Consider the following 19,944-nt stretch of genomic DNA (forward strand, 5'->3'; position numbering starts at 1 on the left):
ACTTGTTAAGGTTCATTTTAGGTCAAGGAGAGATGGAGGAAATCGGAATAACACACTGACCCTGCCAGGTGGAGTCAAACGATGATTTTAATGAAACACATGCGTGGGAGAATGAGCTGACCCTGTACGCAGACAGCATCAAAATCTCATCTCAACAACGATACAGCATTAGTTTTATCCCGTCGAGGTATATTTTTACTGACGCCCTCTCTACGTCAGTCACATGCATCAGTTTCAAAACCACAAATGTCCTATTTGACAACTTGTGACACAATTAAAAGAACATCGCCTCGTCCATATCCCAGGTGTCTTCCTGTCGTCACTGGACGCTCGCTTATCTCTCTGGAACATCAGGCCCACGTTCTGCAATAAACGGTACTTTTGCAGGCACACTTTGCAGTTGCAAGCAAAACATGATTAAACTCTTACCTATAAATGAACCCACAAACTGTATGTGTGTCTCATCCTTAAATGCTCTCTCATCTCACCCGTTGCACTTCTGACCTTTCACCAGAACAGAGGCTCATCCTTACATGTAATAACCTAACTGGAACTATATATGTAATATTTTGAATAAATGTTTTAATCAAGAACCTCTACTAAAAGCTTAATCAAAGATATAAATGAATAAAAGCTAATAAAGAATAAACTGGTGAGAGTCTCCTGAGACTCTGCTTTCGGTTTCGTTTCCTGCAAAGCATACTCTGCAAACCTGCAGTTTCCTGTCAGCCTGCAACCCAGTCTTTCACACCTGAAGTCTGGACTTCAGTGTAAGAGTATAAAAACATTCAAAAGCATTTAGGATTATAGATTCAACTCAACAGTTTAAAGTGGTTCTTACTGCTCCTATACTAAAGACTAACTAATTGGGTGCCAATATGTTTAAACCTATGAATACAATATCAATACTTGTGGATTAATGAAATATTAATGATGATTATAGCAGCAAAATATCTTTCTAATCTCTACACACTATTTCTGCAGACCTCTATTAAATGCAGGCCTTAAATATTAGCAAATAATTCCATTCATGCTACACAACATCACAACTGTTTCAGAAATAGGATTGTATTACTACATCTCAAAGTAAAGCACTGAGATGCAGAACAGCCACATCCCAGTCAGCATTTCTTTCATTAGTCTAAACTGACAATTTAAGCATTTCTCCAGGTACTCTCTGCTGCTTTTGAAAATTTGTGAAGCATACATAGGAAAGCTTCTTTCACAGTAATTTAAAGTTGCTTATTAACGGAGAAAAAATATATTGGATTATATGTAGGTGTTCTGGGTACAGAAGGTCTAAGGAGCTTAGAAAGAAAAGCGTCTGGACTACTTTAAGTTGCTTGAAGAGAAGCTTCTTCAGTTCTAGGGTCAAATGGTGGAGGGTCCCGGAATTTAAAACCTGTGGGAGTTTCCCCCTAAAGAGGGACAAAGGACCCCCTGATGATCCTCTACCTAATCACATGAGCCAAGGTTGAAAATGGGTGTGGGTCACAATCAGCCAGGGTTTCAGGTGAGCTCATTGTGAAACCTGGCCCCACCCTATCATGTGATTTCCTGAGGTCAGATGGTCCGGGGTGTGAGTGGGTGTTAAGGCGTCTGGGAAGGGATCTCAAAACTGGATTATAGATGGCAGACAGCTGGTGTGGTAAGCCCCGCCCTCTGTTCAAAGATGGTCGCTCACAGTGGACATAAATGGCTTCGTTCACTCCTCTTTCAAACCATCTGTCCTCTCTGTCCAAAATGTGAACACTGGCATCCTTGAAAGAGTGACCTTTGATCTTTAGATGCAGATGAACTGCTGAGTCTTGTCCCGTGGAGGTGGCTCTTCTATGTTGTGCCATGCACTTGTGAAGTGGCTGTTTGGTCTCTCCGATGTAGAGGTCTGGGCATTCCTTGCTACACTGTACAGTTTTGTTTTTGTCTGTAGAAACCCTCATTGTATTTGAAGTATGTAGCGGTAAGGCAGAGGTCTAACAGTGTGCAAATCTGATCTGGGGTGAAGTTGTTTCTGCCGCCAAGGAGCTGTCTTATTGTAGTCGTTTTCTGACAGTGGACTGACCCTAGAATTAAACAAGCTTCTCGGATGAGAGGTGAAATGTCTTCAAACAACTTAAAGAAATCCAGATGCTTTTCTTTCCAAGCTCCTTAGACTACGATGACCTGGATGACTGAGAACCTTCCTTCACAGATATGCTGAGTACAGAAGGTTAACATATTAAATGAAAATATGTTTATATCTTTCAGCCCACAACGTCTTTGTTTTCCTCATGAATCAGTGAGGGTTAAATCTGTTTAAACCTGTGTAATGTGATCATAATCAAACTCAACGCTAACCCTGGTCAAGTTCAAACATTTAAAAACATTTAAGTTCACATAGTTAAGTGTGCCTATGCCACACTCGCCTGAAAATATGGTAAGCGTTTATTTTGTGACCCAGAAAGAATAATAAGAGTAATATTAAAACTAACTAGCTGCCGCCATTGTTGGAAACTGAGCAGGGCCGCGATGGGCCGCGCTATGAATTCTGGGATACAGCTTCTTCTTCAGGGTTTAACGGCAGCTGGCATCCTTGTACATGCAGTGCTGCCACCTTCTGTTTCAGTCCGTTATTACACTGTTACACCGTTATGAAATCCTACTACTTATTCCTGCGTCTTTTGGGATTTTACAAAGCTTCAAACGACGCGTCGACTAATAAATTAGTCGTCGACGAATCGTCGACGTAATCGTGACTAGTCGACTAATCATGGCAGCCCTAAATGGTATAAACAGTGAAAGGTGGTGGATTGTCCAGATGCTGGTCAATGTGTGAAAATAACTTAGTTTGGTGGTGGCTATGTTGGAGCTCACAGAGGCCAGCGGGTGGATGAGAGAAAGGTGAGGCAGGAGGAGCAGAGACCTGAGGCGGAGGTCAGTCTGAGTGTCAGGTGAACTGAACTTCAGGTAAGAAGTTATGACCTGCAGTCTATCTGGGTCAGATATAAACCAAGTTTAGGTGGAGTTTATTTTCATTATGCTGACTTTTTACAGTCAGTTATAATAACTCGTACTGCGTGCTAGCTAGCATGACAGAGTTTCTATACAGCTGGGTGGGTGCTGTGATGTTACTGATAGTGAACTTTATTTTATTCATAAGGTTAGTTAGTAGAGTTGCCAACGGCTCCTTAAAAAATGGAATGGTCCCTCATTCAGAGAAAATATTACACGTTTCATATTGAGCTAGAGAGACGCAGTTTGTCCCGTACTTTAGCTAGAATGGAAAAACGACACAGCTGGAGTTATTCTGTGTCTTTGCTGCACAGCTGCCTCTTCTTCTCTCATTCTCTCCCCTCCCTTTCCTGTTGCTACTTCAATCATGAAACTGATCAATGATCAGCTGATCGGCTTTTCTCTCTTGTTTGTTTATCGCCCACTTTGCGTCAGAAAGAAGAAACCAGCGGATGTCGCGCTAAACAACAGCAGCACCTTTAAGCTTGATCAGCTGTTGTTAGAATTTATTTAATATTAATTTCTAGTATCAGCTGATGTTTGCTGGAGCCACAGCTGTAAAGCTGCTGGTCATGATATCGGTTTGGATACGTGGTGAGAGGGAAACATGCAGATGAAACCAGAAGATGTCCTTACTGAATCATCAGAGCTGAACAGGTGATGAGAAACAGGTTTACCTTTTAGGTGACATGAATGAGTTGAAGGGAAGTTATGAACTGTTTCTGAGAGACAAATAACACCAGGATCCTTTTCTACGTAGCTGACAGGTGGTAACTGTGCAGGGGCGGGTCTAGCAAAGTTATGCCAGGGGGCCAGGTAGGGCATTAACAGGGAAAGGGGGGCACAAAGATATACTTTTCTTTCTTATTCTCATTTAAAATGTCTAGCTGTTATTAAATAACAGAGAGACACACACACACACACACACACACACACACTCTCAGCTATCTTAGTGAGGACCCTCATTGACATAATGGTTTCCCTAGCCCCTTACCCTAACCATTAAAAATGAATACCTAACCCTTACCCTAAACCTAACCATAACCTAATTGTAACCCTGACACTAAAACCATGTTTTGAGCCTAAAAAATGGCTTTAAATGCCTTCAAAAATGTGAGGACCGGGTTGTGTGTCCTCACAAGTGACTGCTGGTTCTCACAAGTATAGTAGAATGCAGATTTCGGTCCTCACAAAGATAGCTAGACAAGAACACACACACACACAGTCTGTAACTGTATAAGGGATTTGGTCTGAACGAAAAAAATTAGTATTGCACTGCATTGTGTTTTTCGCTTATTTTGCCTTGCGTTACAGTAAAATCACACAAAACTGGTTAAAAACTAACAATAATTTGAAGAAATGAGTATCTTGCTTGTTTATGGTTGGATTGTACTTCACTGATATGAAATGAGAAAAGAAAAAAAAAAGCAGAATGTCAATAAAAAAAGAGGACAGACATGATGGTCAAGATAAGCTCCAGGTAGGGAACATTCATTATTAAAGTCACGGAAGTAAAGTCAGGTGGGCATGTCACGTGATCATTCGGTCTCAGGCGACTCTTTCACGCGTTTATAAATGGAAGCGGGTGCGGTCAAAGCTTCAAATGTAACACTCATTGTACACATTTGTAGAGGCAACTTTACGTTTCTGGGTCATATCGCACACATTTGTAAATTGTTTGAGGGAATTAACTCTGCATACAGCAGCCATAGCGCGAGAGCAAGCCGACTGCAGGGCCAACAAAAGCACCCTTGTAGCTTTATAACAGAAAGACACGAATGTATGACATGAAAATGTTCTTTGTTCAGAGTTGGTATTGTCTGAAATTTATACTTTTCTCCTTCTGTTAGTGTGGCAGCACGAGGTGGGGATGGAATAAATACTCTTCACAATTTAAAAGACAACGCCACCCTGGGAATTTCACCCAGAGAATACTGGATCTAAATTATACTAATAACCAGGAAGACACTCAGATCTGTTATACTCAATACGTGGTTCAATGATAAAACAGACAATTTAATACTTATAAAAACTAGAGATGGCACGATACCACTTTTTTATGTCCGATACCGATACCATAAATTTGGATATCTGCCGATACCGATATGAATCCGATACTGTGTTTTTTTAATCAATAAAACTGTTTTTTTTAAATATCTTGCTGCATTTTATATAAGTTCATACTCAAGTTTAAATAAACAACAACACTAAAGCTATTCTGTTATACCTGTGTGTAAAAAATACACTGCACCCAAAATATTTCATAGCTCAGCAACACTGATCAATCTAATAAACCTTACCTAACTTAAAACCTAACTTAAACCTACTCCATCCTCCCTATTCTGGTATTTTAAAGAGTACTTAGCAGAAATATTAAGCAACCTAACTAATAGGGTTGCAAACTCCCAGCAAAACAAAAAAAAAACAAACGAAAAAACCAAAAAAAAACCAAATAGGGAACCACCCCCCACCCTCCATCTCATGATACTTAATCGATGTAATCAACTTTAATTTGATGCAGGGTGAAAAAAAAATGCACAGAAACAAATTATTTTTCAAGAATAATTAAATAGATTCAACATCTTTCTTCAACAGAATTGCAGAATTCTCAGATGGTACCTTCCCAAAGGAAAAAGTACTATAGCTTACTAGGGTATATAGACTTAAGAGTTACTATATATAGTAATGGACTTTGTGGAAAAGGGGAAATTGCTTTACTGCTACAATATATTAGATAGCATATTAATCAGCATTAATATAATCTCGTATAGCTTTAAACTGGTCAGATGACAGTTAATACACGAACACCAGAGTAATCATTTAACACGCTGACACCACATTAATCCTTATTACAGGTGCAGCATAACCACTTTTAGTATTATTATGTCTTTATACACACATTGCAGTCCCGTGCTTATAAGGAGTTGAAGCTTTCCCAGGTAATTAAAGGTCTCAAGCTTCATTCAGCGTGACTGTCTGGGTGACACATTGGTTAAAAGCCTGGAGCTTAAGAAAGATCGCACACATGCTTACAAAACACACATATATCACATATAACCTAGAACTAGATTTAACCATAGGCCTGAATGTACTGAGCAAACATGTTGCACTTGAGCTTTCTTGACAACAGATGACGCGTGGAGAGGACCAGCCCCTGGAGACTGCAGAGGCCAGAGTCCATTGCCTTTTTTGGAAAGAAGATGCCGAAAAGAGGAACCTCGATGTTGCACTTTATGCTTAAAATACATGAATGTTCTGTACATGCAAATTATGTGCTTGTAAACGCAAGAAGGGGCGTCATAATACCCTGATGCTTTAAAAGCAGTCTGAAGTATAATTTTGGTGAAGACCCTTGCTGACATGTGCAGTGACTGTCTTCATGCGAATACTTCAATAAAGATCGCTTTAACCCAAATCTTCTGGACTGTCTTGCCTTTGTACTCTCCACCAATTCTGAACCCGTAACAATTGGTGCATTGGCTGCGGTTGGAAGGGAGAGACGGTGTTGGCATTGTGGACGTCCAAGAGGGGCACATAGGCGGGATCCGGTTTTCGAAGTGAGTGGACAAACGGGCAGCCCATCTCTAAAGGTAGGCACTACCTGTTGAAGTATTCCGAAGTGTGCCGAATTGGATGTTTAAATTATTGTCTACTCATTAGATTACTGGTGACTGTTTGTGTTGTTACGATCTGACATTTTGTAGTGTGCACATTGAATAGGAAAAGGTAAAAGTAACGGAAATAGGAAAAACACAGGTTAAAGTAGTTGGACTACTGAATTTAGGAAATAGGTCATTTGAAACCTGTATACGGTCGTACAGTTCTAATTGAATACAAAGCTGGGCTTGGGCATCAATACAGTGGGTTGGTGGTTTCATAGGATGTCTATAAAACGTAATTAAATTCATGTAGAACGGAACTGTGGAAAGTTCTAGGAAGTGCATCGCTCAGAGGTAACGCTTGCCGGAGTCAGGGACGCTTAGACTCCGTCCTCTAGGAGGGATAGTCAGTTGGTCACTGTGGAGCTTGGGGCACTCCAGAATAACTAGTGGTTGGACCACTTTACCGTTTGGAACGGTCTATGCACTTATTTGGGTAGTAAAGGTTGGACCTTGGGCGTTGGACGCTTTTAAATTCACTTAGGAACTTTAGCAATTAGACCAGACACAGGTTGGACCTGATACTGGGTCATTGACTATCAAAAACTTGGAGTTTGTCCCTTGGAGGGTTAATTCAAATTTTGTCTAAATTATGTAGGTTGTGCGATTTAAGGCCTTGTGAATATTCTTTAATTTATCAGACGTCTCTGTGTTATAGTTTCTTTGTTTGTGTGTAGGCTCTGTCTGTGACAGGCACTGCAGCACCCTGGTGATTTTGAGGAAGTGTCTGTGTCTATGTAAATGAGGTGCCTGTGACTGATTTAGACTGATATTTCCTGTTTACTAATGAGTGTCTAATGACTGACTGCAGAGCCTGGGTTAAGCAAGACGTGTGTTGGGGTTATCAGGGAAGATTTGCTGTGATTTCCATTTTGTTACAAATAATGAATGACCTATCCTGTGTGTTTTGTTTTACTCATTCTTGAATGCTAGAACACTTGCTGAAGTTCATATGACTTCTGTTTTTGACTGTCTATACTGACACTCTTTTAATATTGCGTTAAAGCTTCTGCACATACACATGTCAGATTCGGGATATTGTTTACTTGAATACACACGGACAGGGGATTTTTATGTCGTAACCACTCGATGTCGCGTTGTGACTTTAGGGATTCCGTATGCCTTTTCAGTTACTGCAGTAACAGGGTCGTCAGAGGAAACTCTGGTTGATTTTGCATGTAGTAGTCTTGTTATCTTTCGGGCGTTGGCATTATACTGTAGACAGCAGAGAAATTTAAACCCCACGGACGCCGAGCAGGACTTTTTGGCCTTTTGTGGAATTGCTTTCAGGGATTTTGACATTATGTTTGACTGGCAAGGATAATTGCTTGTTTCCTTTTGCTCGCATGTTCGATAACGGTTCTTGTGTGGTTGAGTGTACCAGGACAGGAGACGTTGTTAACGTCGCTTGTCGCTGTCACGCTGAGTTTTCTAATATTGAGTATGGCTTCACAGTAACTGCGGCAGTAAGGCCTTCGCCACAAGTGTTATTAGACTTTACCGCTCGTAGTGTTATTATATTTCGGGTGCTGGATTTATACTGTCATCCCGACAGAGGTCCCACTCCTACTGACGCCGAACGGGACTTTCCCGCCTTTTGTGCTTCCGCCTTTCGGGGTTTTGATATTGATTTTCAGTGGACCAGATAGATTGCTTTTTATTTCGACTTGATTTTGCTCGAGACAACTTTATTTTGTAAATACACTAATGTGCACTGCCGTGTAGATTTAATGGCTGAAAGATACCACACGGTTTTGGGGGAAGGGCGCAGGGATGTCAGCGGCTTCACTTTCAGTCTTGTGTTGACTCCAGTAACGGACGGACAAACATGGTGGGTGGAGACAGAAGTGCGTGTTTGCTGTGAAGTAGGGCTCACGGAGCGTGACTACACCTTAATTGTGAACTTGACTGAAACAGAATTCCCCCTGTTATTACATGAGTGTTTGCGCTTGGTAACAACACTACGTGAGATTGTGGAAGAGAACAGTGAGGAGGCCGCAGAACTATAAACTGATAAACATTTTCTCTTATACGTTTATGCAACATTTCCTGTTTTGTATTTTATTGTATTCGCTTTGGGTGTGCCACATAGCTGTCGTGTGCATACCTAAATTTGCTCTTGTGTTTCATCTGATACAATCTTATTGCTTACAGCGCACACATGAATGCAGTGACATGTTGACTTTTGGGCACTGCAGAATAACAATTACTCCCCTGGGAGAGGGCCAGTTCAGAGCCAGTCGTGTGTTTCGTGGAGAACGGGCGGACGCCCCAGATGACCCAATTGAAATTGAAGTCGCAACCACTATCACAGAATCACAAATAGCATGGTGGTTGACCACGACCTTTGCATTGTTTAGTACAATGGTAGACCTGTGCGAGGAGGTCGATACTGTACACTGGGCCTCTCCGTACGGGGGGAGTGGAGAAGACATGTAGGCATGTTCATGTTGGGTTACAATAGCTATGCATTTGGAATTACTCTATACATGCTTATGTTAGACAGTGGTGGATATTAGATGACATTTGCTGGAGAAATGCTTGGTCCCTGGAGAGCTAGGGTGTGGTTCCTGTTTGTTCACTAAAGCGTGAAAGCCAGCAGCTCTGTTTCCTGACAGGCACACCAGGGTCCCTTGAGGGCTGTAAAGGTTTGTGAATATTGTTAAACATGAAACTAGAGGCAAGACACTAAAATAAAAGTTATTAAGTTTATTGGTGGGGATCATTTTCAGGTTTATGTCATCGACGGGATCTGGGTTGTTGCTCAGGGGTTGACTGAGCACATAATAGTGTGTTGTGAGGCCTGAGTTCACTGTTCTCTGTGTCACCAAGCAGAATTAAAAAAAGGGAAGTGACTGCTAGAGCGGACAGACGAGCTCTGAGGCGGAAAAGGGAAGTGCCGGAGGGTGACTGACAGGGAGGAGCCCACAGCAGCCATTTTGAAGAGGTACGTGCTGTCTTGCAGGAAATCACAAAATGGCGGACACCTCGCCAACGGACAGAGACGCGTTACAAGACATTGAAGGATCAGGTAGTGGAGCTGAAAAAGGCCATAAGGATGGCCTGTACAGGTACGTCTAAAGCAGCCGAAAAAGAGTGCCGGGCCATGGAAGCAGAGGTAAGCAAAATTTTTGACTTACAACACAAAGGGACAGATGAAAGGACAGCTCTGGAGGTTGTGCTTAGAACAGAGGAGAGAGATGTGAGAAGAAACTAAAAACTTACAGGAGGAATCAGGAGGCCGCTCAGTTAACCGGAAAATAAAAAAGGAAATGACTGCTTTGAAGGCAATGCATGGCAACTGCTGCAAGTGGATGATGATGTGCAATGCAGTATCATCCTGGATGAAAGACAAAGTGGAACAGCCTGAGTCAGCAAAGGAAGAGGACACGGTGAGTATGATGAAATTATTGAAGAAATTACAGGAAGACAATGAAAAGCTGGAGGACAAAATGGCAAAACTCACGTTGAAGGGAGAAGAAGTAAACAACCCTCGAACACCAGCAATATACCCGTGGATCCCACAACTTCCCAGTGCTCCGCCACAGCTGGGTGGAGCGGGGACTCCTCCCCCTTATGTGATGCCAGTGATGTCCTTAGACGGAGGACAGGTGCAGGGCCCTGATGGACAGACGGGCATTGTGATAGGAGGACTCGTAAATGTCGAGTACCCAGGCACGACCGGGCCAACCCAACCTGGAGAAATGACGGTGGTGGAACCACACAGCAGGGAGAACGCAGGGACGCAGACGGCCTGTGCCACAGGTCCCGGTGTGACATCGTGTAGCCGGGCCTGGACGAGGAGAGACTCACTAGGAGAAGCAGCAGGGCCGGGGGTGTCTCACACCGAAGTCTCACCAGCGGTTGCGACTGAAGAGGTGGATGAGGAAGACGGAAGGTCAGAATTGGTCGAGCCGCCGCACCAGGAAAGACAGAGACACTACCAAGCAAGCAAGCAGAGCACGAAGAAGCAGGATAGGTGGGACGGGCAAGTTCATGGGCGAATGCACGAGGACCGAGACGCTCTACTGGCCGTGGTGGAAACGCTGACCGAGGTGAAGCAGAAAGCCTTGAAGGAACTTATGGAAGAGGAACTGAAGGACCAGAAGACCTCACGCACAAAGCATAAGCCCTTGACGAAAGTTGTGGAGGAGGACATGACAGAGTGCAAGACTTCATCGGAAGATGATATGGATGAAGAAGAGGAGGAAAGTAAAGGAAAAGACGGCTGTGACCCGGACAAAAACTTGAACTTGCGCAGTAGAACGGTGCACAGACATCAAACTAAAAAATTGAAGTCCGACGCCAGAGCGGAACGCAAGTCAGTGTTTGACGCCCCAACGACCGGGGGGAAGACCAGGAAGAGCAGGGAAGCGGACGCTGAGGATGCAGTTGAGAGAGCAGGCTGGAGCATGCCGCTAATAGTGGGCCCCAAACATGAACCGATCTACCGGGCATACAAGGTAAGGGATCTGGAAGCACTGGCCAGACAACTGCCACCTGTTACAGAGGGAGGAGCAAGATGGCTGAGGAAGCTGGATGGGTTAACGGAAGGAGAAGAGATCGCCATTGGGGACTTCCGCGCCCTAGCGGGGAGGGCAATGGTTGCATGTGGGCTGGCGGACGTGGAGGAAATGGCAGGAACCACCAGCTACGCCAACAACAGGCCATACCGAAGTGCGAAATGCCTAGCGAACATGAGTGCGTGAGAAGTACCCGACCCCAAATACTGGAGCCATTCCTAAAATAGTTTGGGATCCGCAACACACACCTCTAGAGTTTCTAGCGAGAGCAAAAGAGCAGTGGCTGTCAGAGACAGGGATACACCCTGGCCAAGAAGGAGAATCACGAGCTTGGTTTAGAGCTGCGGTGCTGGCAGGGCTGCCTAAGCCGGTGAGAACTGATTTAGAGAAGAATCCAGACTTTGCTGTCGCTGACTCCACCCAGTGGGAGCGGCATTTAACACACCGGCTGACGCTGGAACGGGATGAGGTGAACAAACAGAAAAAGGAGTTGGAAGAGGCGCAGGCGTGGCTGGTGAAGCTGCAGCTGGCGGAAGCAAAAGACAAAGCAAGCGAGAAAAAGAAGGAAAGTAAGGAAGCCACTAAGAAAATGATGGTGGCAAAGCCCCAGCCTGATCCGGTGCCTGAGTGGCCAGATCTGGACCCCAACCTCTATCCTGATGACCGCTGGCCCGTCAATGCACCAAGGCAGAGACAACCAGCGGGAAATTGGGGGGCGGCGAGACCATACAGAGGGCGTGGTGGTTACGCGGGGAGGGGACAAAGGGCGCGTGGTGCGGGGAATCCCAGCTCCACGTCATGGACTGCCTGTCTGAGATGCGGAGCAGAGGGACATTGGGCGAGAGACTGCCCAGAACCACCCCTGAACTACCGTGGGCAAGGTTACCAATCCCAGGCACGTGGAGCTCCCAGAGGAAGAGGTGCATACAGAGGTGGACACCAAGCTCCCAACCCAGGCGCAGCGCCAGTTGCCCAGTATCCAGTGGCCGACTGGGGCTGGGAGGGAGAGCAATATTGACGGGGCCCTGAGAAACCGGACGGTGTGGGAACGGCAGATCCCATGCTGTCGATGACTGTGGAAGGCACGCCACTGACCTTCCTGGTGGACACTGGAGCGACCTACTCAACGCTTATATCCACACCAAACAGTGCAACACTCTCAGACCACACTGTGAGCGTCGTTGGTTTCTCTGGGGTTCCCATGACTCTGCCACTAACTGATCCAGCACTGACCAAGCTGGGGAAACAGACTTTGAAGCACCGATATGTAGTGTCACCACAAGTACCTGTAAATCTCATGGGCAGGGACCTGCTCGTGAAACTGGGAGCCACCATAATGTGTTCTACAGATGGACTCACAGTTACTCTTCCGGGAGGCAGACAGTTCCCGTGCCTGGGGACACATTCAAAGACTCAATATCTGATCCAAGACTCTGAACAAGCTACCGCTGACATTTACTGGGGAAGGCTGGTGGAAGACGGCATTCTCAGACAATATGAGCTGTGGAGACCCTGGATAATGAGCCTGGCCGTCTACACCCCGCCGCGTGACCCTTACCACGTCACTCTGTTTTATGATAGGGACGACGATGATACGTACCGAGAACAATTTGAATCTGACCTCGAAGGTCAAATTTGGAACGTGCGTTGCCACAACATTTATGTTGGGCCGGAAGGAGTAGCAGCTGCGGTGAAACTAACGGAAGAACAACTGCCTTGGTACGAGATGGGTTCCGATTCAGCTCCCCATGTCACATTGGCGGTCCACATAGGTCATCAGGCTAGAGAAATGGGACCGATGGTCAAGCGGGCCCTGGAAAACGGCTCGTGGCAAAGTACTCAAATTCCAAACGTTTGGTATGCACCCAAGTGCAAAACCTATCGCATCACCTGTCTGTCTAACGACGCGGTGGTTGTAGAACACAAAGAAATTTCAAGAACACACGGCAGGGAAAAAACAGACCACCCTGACGCAGTTGCAGCGCTTTCACAGCTCCCTGACAGTTTGTGGTCAACAGGGCCCACGGATGTTGGCCTGGCTAGTTGTTCACCCGTCCTGTTTCAGCTAAAGTCGGAGGCGCCAATTAACAGACCACAGTATAGACATAAACCAGAAGCTGAAGAGGGAATTGCAGAAACCATTGAAGGGCTGTTGCAAATGGGTGTGCTTGAGCCTTCACAGTCATTTTGGAACACACCTATCTTGCCGGTGGAGAAGCAAGGGACAGGGAAATACAGGATGGCACATGACCTGAGAGCCATTAACGCCATACTGCGCACTGACACTGTGCCGGTGCCAAACCCATACACGGCTTTAACCGCCATCTCATGGGACCAAAAGTGGTTTACATGCATCGATCTGGCTAATGCTTTCTTTTGTCTCCCTTTGCATGAGTCACTGAGGGATGTTTTTTCATTCACATACAGAGGCCAGAAATACAGATACACACGCCTGCCACAAGGCTTTGCACTGTCCCCAGGCATTTTCAATCAGGTGCTGAAAGATGCATTGTCACCATGCCACCTGCCTGAAGGTTGTACATTAATTCAGTATGTTGATGACCTTCTCATTGCAGCCCGTCAGCATCGGCCTGTACAGCAGCCTCGCTTGTGGTTCTGAACCGATTGGCAGAATGTGGGTTCAAAGTAAGTAAAGAAAAGCTGCAGTTGGTCCGACCGGAAGTAACGTTTCTGGGCCGAGTCATCGCGCACAGGTCAGTGGGTTTGATGAACACGCACAGAGACCAGATTCTGACACACCCAAAACCACGAACTGTAAAGGAGCTCCTCTCCTTTCTGGGCCTGACAGGTTACAGCAGACAGTTCATTCCTAACTATGCAGGCAAAACGGCCCCTTTAAGGGACCTGATAAAAAAGGTGGGTGTTCGAAACCTTAAGGCTGAACTGCCCTGGACGCCAGCCACAGAAACAGCGTTCATTTCGCTGAAACAAGACCTGTCAAGGGCCACAGACCTGGCCACGCCCAACTACGACGAACCGTTTTATCTTGATGTTTCTGAAACAAGTGGGGTGGTGAATGGGTGTTGTTTCAGAAAAAAAAGGAGGAGGTAGAGATGTGCTTATGTATGTTAGCATAAGATTAAACCCAACAGAAGCCAGGCATCCCACGTGCACACAACACGCAGCTGGGGTAGCAAAAATCATCCAGAAAACAGCACATGTAGTGAGAGAACATCCACTCAAAGTGCTCACCACACATAGTGTAGTAGCATACGTGAACTCACAAGCCTTCACTATGACACCACTGACACAACAGAGGTTGAGCAAAGTCCTAGACGCTCCAAATCTGACATTTACACATGAGGGAATAAACATGGCGGACTTGATGGGGTCAGGGGAACCACACGACTGCGCCAAAAGAGCTGAAGCTGAAGAGAAAGTTAGAGAAGATCTGAAAGCGGAGCCCATCCCCGGAGCTGAAGACTGGTTTACAGATGGCTGCTGTCACCGTGATGAAGAAGGACTGAAAGCAGGCTACGCTGTGGTTTGCAGAAAAGGACAACACTATGAAGTGAAAGAAGCAGGAAGAATTGAGGGCCAACAGTCGGCACAGAGAGCTGAAGTAATAGCTCTGACTCGAGCCCTCAGACTGGCCAAGGACATGAAGGTGAACATTTATACTGATTCAGCTTATGCGTTTGGAGCAGCTCACGTGGAACTTGCTCAATGGAAGAGAGCAGGTTTCAGAACAGCAACTAATGCCCCAATATGCCATAAGAGGGAAATGGAAGAACTAGAAGAAGCTCTGAACGACCCAGGCGAGGTAAGTATCATAAAATGCAAAGGACACTCTCAAGAAAATACAATGGTGGCCAAAGGGAACCAGAAAGCAGATGAAGCCGCAAAAGAAGCTGCAGGCTACCGAGGAAGAAGGCAAATGGTGGAGGTTACTGCAGACGAGGAACCAAACATTGATGTCTTAGAGGAAGCCAGACAGGCTCAAGAAGAAGCCACCCAGGAGGAAAAGGAGGTGTGGGAGAGCCGAGGAGCCCGAAAAGAAAAAGGTCTGTGGCGAGGACCCCACGGGCGACCGGTTCTGACAGCTAAGCTGGCTGAAAAGAAAGTATCGAGGCGCATGGACTTGCCCACGTAGGAGTGACACAGATGGAGAGAAACTTGTGTCACTGGTGGCACCCAGATTTGAGAAACATGATGAAAGAGAGAGCCCGAACCTGTTTAATTTGTGGGGCACACAATCCAAAGCCAGCGGTAAAGCCAGAAACAGGTAAGTTTCTCATGCCAGAGAGACCAGGAGAAGAAATTGTGATTGATTTCACCGATATGGTAGATCCAGGTCCAGGGGAGTCAGATATTTGTTGGTATGTGTGGATGCTCTGACCGGCTGGCCAGAGGCATGGGCGACTAAAAGAGAAGATGCAAAGAGTGTGATTAAATGTTTGATTAACCACTACATTCCAAGGCATGGGTTTCCTAAGAGAATTAGATCAGATAACGGTACCCACTTTAGAAATCAGGATTTAGCCGAGGTGGAGAGAATGTTGGGGGTTCAGCATAAATTCGGGACAGTGTACCACCCCCAATCGCAAGGGAAAGTAGAAAGAATGAACCTAAACTTGAAGAACAAACTAGCTAAAATATGTGCACAGACAGGGCTGAATTGGCTGGCAGCCCTGCCCATTGCTTTGATGACCATAAGATGCTCTGTTAACCAATCCACAGGTTTCACGCCGTACGAGCTGCTGACAGGACGACCGTTTCCGGCGCCCTGGACAGCGGTCCCGGTGGAGCAGCCCAGAAAAAGTAACAGGTCCCATGCTGAATATTTTAATGAGTTGAAAGCTCTTGTGTCCAGTTTCACAAAACAGGTTACCTCTGGAAGACCCACAGCAGGAGGGGAGGTCCCAGACGCAAAAGCAGTGTGGCTGAAAGTCATCAAGCGGAAGTGGAAAGAGCCTCGCTGGACAGGTCCGTATGAGGTAACCGCCAGGACGAACACAGCGGTCCGACTGAGAGGGAAAGGCGACACCTGGTTCCATTGGACGCAGTGTGCTGCAGCGGACGAGAGCTTGGTAGACGACAACCCAGCTCCACCGAACACGGGTGCTGACGACAGCCAGAGGCAGAATAAATCCTCTCACCCGTGCAACGGGCCGAACAGTAGTCTACCTGGGAGGCCGAAGCAAGAAGAGCAGCAAAGGAGGAGATCCCCACGCCAACGCAAAGGAGTGGTAACAAATTAAGAAAAAAAAAAGGGAATTTGTATGTCAGCAGTACGCATTTCATATGACACCATGCACACATTTGACTTACAGGCACGTAGCAAGAAGCGGGAGGAGAGGAAATTGGTAAAAATGCTTCTCACAACCACATGGCTGTTATATAAGATAGTATTAGTTTTGGGTATTTGTCTTTTTCTGTATTTTTGGCAGACAGCCTGGCGCAGCCCACCTGAGCACGGAGGTCAGCCCAGCCCAATACTGACTGAAAAACCAAATACCGAAATGTGGCCGCTGAAAAGACCCAAACGTGAGGTGTCAGGTAAAAGGGATGATTGTCTCAGCGCATATAATGGCATGGAACTGGACTACGTTAAAGGGTCCACAAGCTCATACACGTTCGATCTATGCGAAGTAATTAACTGTGAAGGAGCAAACAGCAGCTGGAGGGGATATGATGTGTGGATGTGCAGCCACCCTTACATTTGCACCAGGGGAGGGAATCCTCACTCCAGCCGGGGAATCCGCCCTGTGCTGGCGTCATACACAGCGGCACAGTGGTGCGCCCCTGGCTGGGGGAACGTGGTAAGTTGGACAGGAGTAGGGTGGCAGCCACAGGTGCCGGAGGGGTTGAAGGGAATAGCCATTCAGAGGGATTTTTCTACTGCCCAAAACCCTATCACACTTTCTCTGGGTCCCTGGGACACCCTGCCCAGGTCACAGAGCCCAGGAAATGTGTTCTACCTGGTAATCGGTGCAGATGTCTCGGGGACAGATCCGATCGGATTAATTAGGATAAACTTAGTGAATCCCACGTCTAATAATGTCACAAATTCTGTTATGAACATTACAGGAAAAGGAGGGGACGGGTTGCCAACCGCTACACCAGAGGAACATGAACCAAAAGGTAGACGAGTGTTGACGGTCGATTACACTAGGCTGAAGCCCCAGGATTTAATCGAGCGTGCCACCGGGTTCAGTGACAGTAACCTCTGGCTGGACTGGGTGGCCCAAAATGCTAAAGAACAACAAGTGTCTAACTGTGTTGCTTGTGCCTCAGCTAGGCGCGTTTGTTTACAGAGCCCGCTCCACTGTATCCAGAGGACAAATGGGGTGCGAGTGTATGCTGCGACTTACGAGAGAAGCAGTGAGTACTGGCAACTGTTCAATCCTGTCCAGCCTCTTCCCACCAATTGACAAGCAGACACAGGTAGGACCATTCAGACCCAGAAAGGATAACTACACGTGCTTTAAGTTTTCTACAGACAAAGTGAGATACACGCTGGGAGATATCGACCCTAGTTGGTGCTCTGTGACACTCACAGGAGAACCACCAATATGAAAAACCATTCAAATACATTAATAGGCAATTGGGCAAGAAGTGGGCTATATTATTATTGTGGGCAGAGAACTCTCTTGGTCCGTGTTCCTCTGGGAAGTGTTGGGACGTGTGCAATGGTAAGGTTGGGAGCTCCACTGACATTAATCGGCAACAAAGTGAAAGTCATGCCCGAAAGAAACACACGCACATTGGCAGCCAGACGTAAGAGACACATATTGAGTAAAAGAAGCACTCAGGGAACACATGTATACGATCCCAGAATGGATTCACCCACATGGATGGACTGCATAGGAGTGCCCAGGGGAGTCCCAAACGAGTATAAACTGGTAGACCCAATAGCAGCCGGTTTTGAAAACTTACCAATAGTCTCTGCTCTTTTTCCAGTGACCCCAAACAAGAATGTGGACAGGATAAACTACGTTCATTACAATGTGCTGAGACTCTCAAACCTAACCCGGGATGCCTTCGTGGGAGTAGTAGAACAGTTGGGTCCGACCTCACTAATGGGGGTCCAGAACAGACTAGCTCTCGACATGGTTCTCGCAGAAAGGGGCGGAGTTTGTGCTATGTTTGGCGACATGTGCTGTACTTTCATCCCAAACAATACTGCCCCAGATGGCTCAGTTACTCGAGCGCTGGAGGGCCTTAAAACTCTGTCCAGGACCATGCATGAAGACTCAGGGATTGAGAATCCCTTTGAGGGTTGGCTGACATCCGTGTTCGGGCAGTGGAAAGGGTTAGTGATGTCTGCAATGCTTTCTATATCTGCTTTTTTAGGGATTTTGGTCACCTGTGGATGCTGTCTCATTCCTTGTGTCAGAGGATTGTTGGAAAAGGTAATTACGAGGGCAGTGGATCCCGGGGCAGTGACCCCGGTGTCCATGATGCCATTGATGGAGATAGAAACGACTGAGTGGGCCGAGGAGTGACACAGCACACGGTGTATGTGACCTCTTGTGGTCAAGAGGTCAAAAGGAGGATTGTGGAAAAGGGGAAATTGCTTTACTGCTACAATATATTAGATAGCATATTAATCAGCATTAATATAATCTCGTATAGCTTTAAACTGGTCAGATGACAGTTAATACACGAACACCAGAGTAATCATTTAACACGCTGACACCACATTAATCCTTATTACAGGTGCAGCATAACCACTTTTAGTATTATTATGTCTTTATACACACATTGCAGTCCCGTGCTTATAAGGAGTTGAAGCTTTCCCAGGTAATTAAAGGTCTCAAGCTTCATTCAGCGTGACTGTCTGGGTGACACATTGGTTAAAAGCCTGGAGCTTAAGAAAGATCGCACACATGCTTACAAAACACACATATATCACATATAACCTAGAACTAGATTTAACCATAGGCCTGAATGTACTGAGCAAACATGTTGCACTTGAGCTTTCTTGACAACAGATGACGCGTGGAGAGGACCAGCCCCTGGAGACTGCAGAGGCCAGAGTCCATTGCCTTTTTTGGAAAGAAGATGCCGAAAAGAGGAACCTCGATGTTGCACTTTATGCTTAAAATACATGAATGTTCTGTACATGCAAATTATGTGCTTGTAAACGCAAGAAGGGGCGTCATAATACCCTGATGCTTTAAAAGCAGTCTGAAGTATAATTTTGGTGAAGACCCTTGCTGACATGTGCAGTGACTGTCTTCCCGCGCGAATACTTCAATAAAGATCGCTTTAACCCAAATCTTCTGGACTGTCTTGCCTTTGTACTCTCCACCAATTCTGAACCCGTAACAACTTCTATACATTTTACATCAGATTAAAACTTTGGGTGTAAGATTCAGATAATTATTTATTAAAAGCTACGTATTTTAAATAAGAATAAGAAAGAAAAGTATGTCTTTGTGCCCCCTTTTCCCTGTTCACGCCCTATCGGCCCCCCTGGCTAAACTTTGCTAGATCCGCCCCTCCACAGTTACCAGCCGTCAGCTACTTAGAAAAGGATCCTGGTGTAGAAAGTAATATTAAATAAATTCTAACAACAGCTTATCAAGGTTAAACGTGCTGCTGTTGTTCCGCCACTGGTTTCCTCTTTCTGGTGCAAAGTGGGCCAAAAACAAAGAAGAGAGACGCACTCGTGACAGAAAAGCCGATCAGCTGATCGTTAAGCAGTTTCATGAAGTAGCGGCAGGAGAGGGAGAGAGAGAGGCAGTCGCTCCATATATCGGTTAAGCTTAACGTGGGAATGCGTTACAAACATTCAGAGATGA

Source organism: Oreochromis aureus, linkage group 22, assembly GCF_013358895.1.
Source record: "Oreochromis aureus strain Israel breed Guangdong linkage group 22, ZZ_aureus, whole genome shotgun sequence".
Lineage (NCBI taxonomy): Eukaryota > Metazoa > Chordata > Actinopteri > Cichliformes > Cichlidae > Oreochromis > Oreochromis aureus.